Source organism: Betta splendens, chromosome 19, assembly GCF_900634795.4.
Source record: "Betta splendens chromosome 19, fBetSpl5.4, whole genome shotgun sequence".
Taxonomy (NCBI): Eukaryota; Metazoa; Chordata; class Actinopteri; order Anabantiformes; family Osphronemidae; genus Betta; species Betta splendens.
In genome coordinates, this window is record NC_040898.2 from 1,001,431 (window position 1) to 1,006,430 (window position 5,000).

The window sequence follows — 5,000 nt, forward strand, 5'->3', positions numbered from 1 at the left end:
TTAACCTGCCTAGTCCTAGTTTCAGTGTATGTATGTACGTGTATGTGTTGCTAAAACATTAAATATAGCAATAAAAAAAGTATAAATAAATATGTGTGCCACTTCCTCTAAGAGCTGTGCGAAACATGACTCAAACGTGTCCACGGAGCATCTGAGACCTCGGGTGTGAAAACCAACACAAACACAGGTGAGCTACAACTGCAAACATCAGAGGAAGTGAAAAGGCAACTGTTTTCTGTCGACTGCTGAACTTTTCACACCAGTGCATTTTATCACAGCTCTGACCTCATGTCCTCGCTCTGACTTCACCGCTGTAGTACGGCCTCCACCCAGATCCCTTCCAAACAATTAGGCACAGTTGTTATCACCTTAGCCTGAAAGGCCATCGCAGGACCTGGGGTGGACAGACAAGCAGAGGCTTTCTCACCGAGGGTCCCGGTAGGTGCATAAAGTGGGCAAAGATGCCCTGAGAACATCTGACCTACACAAAGGTTCCCCCCGGTCACATGCATTACTGAGCTCTCAGCAGACCCGAGAAAACCACCAGAGACCCTCAGCAGGCGCGACGTCTGTTCCTTCAGTGACAAGAGATACTGTATGTGTTGAAGAACAAGAACAGAAAAATAACTCATAATAACAGTGTTAAATTAAATAGTGAATAACAGCATCTGGCTGCATCTGTGTTTATATTGATTGAACTGTAGTATCCTTGTTTTCAACAGAACACAGATGTAATAAGGCTGTATGTGTAAAAATACACACATTATATGAGTTATAACCCCCCTACAACAACAACAAGAACGACGACGACGACGACGACGACGACAACGACAACGACAACGACAACGACAACGACAACGACAACGACAACGACAACAACAACGCTGCAATCAAAGTGACGTAGTCAGGTTTAGGCACAGATAAAACATGGTTTGACTTAAATAAAAAAAAAATGGATGTCAGAAAAAGTGACTGATGCACATGTCATTATTACAAAGCTGTTTAAAGCTGGACTCCACCTCATCATTCACTCATCAGTCATTCATTGACTGATCTTCATACGGATGAAGCTACCTGGATCGACAGCGACACAGGCCACAACTCAGCTTCCACATAAAGTGTGATGAAATTGTTGTGGACTGTGGTTTAAGGTAACTAATATAAAGCTGAACTTAACCAATAAGTATGTTTATGTTTACATTGATGTTGATGTCATCAGCATGTAATATTAATGTCTTTACAATGTCCTGTTGGCACAGAAAATGATTTCAAATTCAAGTTCAACTTCAAAGTCAACAAGACAAAACTGGGTGTGAAATAGGAGCATTTACAGCCCAGTTTAAGGCAGGCAGGCTGATTGTCTGACAGTCATAGATGGTGCATCCAATTAGAGCAAATCTGTTGACTGGCACCATGTCAACAGCGGCGCCAGCTGCCAGCTCACAGAGCTGAACCACTCCAGAAATTAAGAGGACATAGTTAGAAGCCAAAGTTGGTGCCAAGAAGTGTGTTGCTGTACAGTACATGAATAAAGCATAGGGCCAGAAATGGCCACCACCTGTTTACATCCCAAAATTATATCTAATCAATACTTATTCCACTTTCACCAACGTGATTTGGCAGATTTACATTAGCTCCACTCACGAAAACCAAATTTATTTATACAGTATATGTTAGATCACATAATTTATAAACAATACTCCGCTATTATTTAGACCTTTTCTATTTATTACTAATACTTTTACTTTATGAATTTTCGTTGTTCCCATAAGTGTAATATCTTTCATTTCTTTCAGACTTTCATTTTAAATAATAAGGGCTAAAGACATTGATCTAAACACGTGTTTTATTTCTAAATAAAGGTCTAATTTTCCTTCTACAGAACAATGAGTCTTAACTTTAGAATGAAACACATTTTAGCTAAAGTGTAAATAATATGGAATTAAATAAAATGTTTGAAACATGGCAACAATATGTGTGTACTCTTTATAATTGATGATTTTAAAGAACTGAAATTGAAAATTTGAAAAGATCTGAAAATCATTCTATATGCATGAATACAAGTAAAAAGATAAAAACCTCATTTTATAATGTTTGTCTTCTGCCCAATAGACGACACTTATTGCACATACAGAAGAATACCAACGAAAAGAAGACTTATTAAGAGCAGAACAACAACTAAGACATATTTTGTGATTTGTAGATGACATTCATGTTTCTCAGTAACAGTAAAATAATAACACATGCAGGTCCCAGAGCCAACAGGACATTCCTATTATTTATTATCGTACAAATCCAGAATCAAATATTTTGACTGATTTCCCATCTTCCCCGTAGGCAGCATCATACAAAGAGTCAACACAAAGCTGTGTTTGTGAGTAACTTAATCTCAGTTTTTTCTGTGTGTTGCCGGATAAAAGAGACGGACTGAGAAGTTGACTGAGCAGACAGGAAGTGAAGCCCCCGACTCCGCCCAGTCTAATTCTGTTTGCTGTCAGACCGAGCCACTCTGCAATTATCAGACTGAATGGTGCCTGTAGAACATAATTGCTTTGTTTTTCAATTATTTTATGAGGCTGTAGTAATTTACTTCATTCTATTAAAATATGCCAATTAGACATTATAATTACAGTTTTCACCGTATCACTTTTCGCTGTCACTGGAAAGATGTAATACTGCTATTAGCAGAGCGCATGGGGATGCTTTAATGTTGCCCGCGGAGATTCACCGCTGTCTTGTTTGGAATGAACTCAGAACTGCCGTATCTGTGCACGTCCCCCAGCTCTAAAACATCTCCAACAATTCTGTAATGAAACAAAAGCCTGTATCACGTCTGTCTCTTTTGGCAGCAGCCTTTGAATGGGCCTGCGCTCGTGACCAGCTGGTGGAGGACAGCTCTGTCTCTGGAGCCCGACAGTGGTGGACCACCGGAGCCCCAGGCTGCAGAACCTCACGCCATGCAGAGTCACACTGGTGTCAGGACCACCTCCAACATTCCTATGGCTCCACAGCGTAAATGGTTTCCATAACGTTTCAGAGCTTCTTGGTTGCGTTCAAATGTTTAGGAGAGAAGCTCCTGTTTAACCCAGCAGAGCAGATCTTGATACTATTCATGTCTCTCAGCAGGTGGTAAGAGGCCAATGAGGCAGTGAATGAGACTCTTTCATGGTGTTGAGATGCTGGATGTTATGTTATTGTTGAGCCCATTGATTTATTGTAGGGGAAGCAGAGAAATACAATGATTTCTGCTGTGTTCAGGGTTTATTGCAATGTCTGAAGGGTGGATGCTTAAGGATGATTGCTCAGCAGCTCATCTTCTGTGGTCAATGATCAGCGTGGCGCCTGGTTCACACATGCTCTGGAATCCTGGACATGTCAGGACTTTAAGCAGCGGCAAAGGAACCTCTGGGTTCTGCTGCGCCATCGATGTGTGCAGTCAGTTTCTTTGTTGATGACTCCTATTGTATCATGCAGGTCAACACGAGCTCTACACCCAGTTACTTACAGCCACACACCAGGAAGCATGGGGCGCTAGGTGCTATAGGTCAACCAGCACTTATACAGCTTCTACCAGCTCCACATTCAGGATCTGTTGGTGGCACATTGTCCAACAACAGCATCTACGTTTTATTCAGCTCTAAAAACCATTAAAATAAATAAGGATTTGTAAATTCTGATTCATTTTCTACCAGCCTGTTTTATTCTTTCCCCTTATTGTTTTTCCAAACTGCAGATGTTGGAGCTGTGATCCAGGTGTGAGCTCCACCTCCGAGTGTGGGTGCCAGACTTCCCAATAAGGCCGGTGCGCTGCTCATTGACACCACAGCCCTTCCTGGGAGGCGCCTGCTCTGTTATTGTAAGTGATGCATTAGGGGAAATTCTGGATTAATGAAAATGTAAATATTTGGATCATTTCTGAAGTGAGGTGGTAGCTGGAATAAACATGATCCTTGTGTTAAAACCTTTTAGTAGAAGGCTTGTGATGAGACCGCGCTGCTGACGCTGGGAATGCATCCTGTGATGGATGGATCATTTCACTCTACACATGTCACCTATGCGTTAAACCACATGACAGCGAAGGGAACACAGGTCTGCTGCTGGGTCAGTCCTCGCTTGGTTTGAGGTGGAGGGTAACGTTAGTCCATAAACTATGATGGAACAGTGTAGTCTGGTGCTGTGAGATAATAAATGTGTAGGTTTACTGCTCACTTGGTAAAGCACAGATTAATACTTGATTTCATTGAGCGACTCTGACAAATCTGTGGTTTCAACCTTTCACCAATTTTCACCTAACAAACAAACTCAAATGTTGAAGTTCAAATATAGTGAAACAAATGAGCATTAATCAAGCAGATGTAAGCCTGAACATGGCTGTAAGAGTTATATTTGGTAGCTGCTCATTGAAACACCTTGAGGTCAAGAGAGGTGACGCTACAGAAGTAAAAGAAGCAGCAACAGGGACCGAATGCAAAGCAACATGTCACATATACATTCAGCTGAAGAGGCCGTGATGTACATTATATGAACTGCTGTCTAGAGGTGGGCGGTACTGCAAGCTTTGGAGCCGATCCGATACCAAGTAAATACTGGACCAGTATCACCCATATCAATACTGATACTTTTTAACAATTAATGCATTATCAAATATAAATACATTTTCATGACTTTCAGGTGTTTTGCTTTAAATTGTACTCATTTAATAAAGCCCAGACAAAGTTCAATAAATGTTAAAATATGATATTTGACAGTAACTATAAATATATAATATAAATTGGTGGAGTTGCCACTGTATTTAACAGCCTCTTTTCATATTGTACAGGTTGCTTGTTTCTTTTTTGGCTTAAAAGTAGGACCACACGCTGCTCCTCTTTCTGGCGTCCATCCTTCTGCTGCGTCTGTGACCTCTGGCTGTTTTTTTTGTTCTGGCCGGAGTCGCTGAGTCACGTGAGATCACAAAGCGGGGGAGGGGGCTCTGCTTCGCTCTGGCATACAGACGCAGG

The 5,000-nt window shown here is 41.3% G+C and overlaps 1 long non-coding RNA gene across 1 annotated transcript in view; it reads right to left on the bottom strand.

Annotated features, from left to right (window-relative positions):
- Positions 1-593, bottom strand: part of LOC129603452 (uncharacterized) — a 1,826-nt gene extending 1,233 nt beyond the window's left edge. The window contains exons 1-2 of the long non-coding RNA XR_008693313.1: positions 486-593; positions 286-394 (exon numbers count right to left, since the gene is read on the bottom strand). This is a non-coding gene — a long non-coding RNA (uncharacterized LOC129603452). The remainder of the gene's footprint in view (positions 1-285; positions 395-485) is intronic.
- Positions 594-5,000: the final 4,407 nt, after the last annotated feature.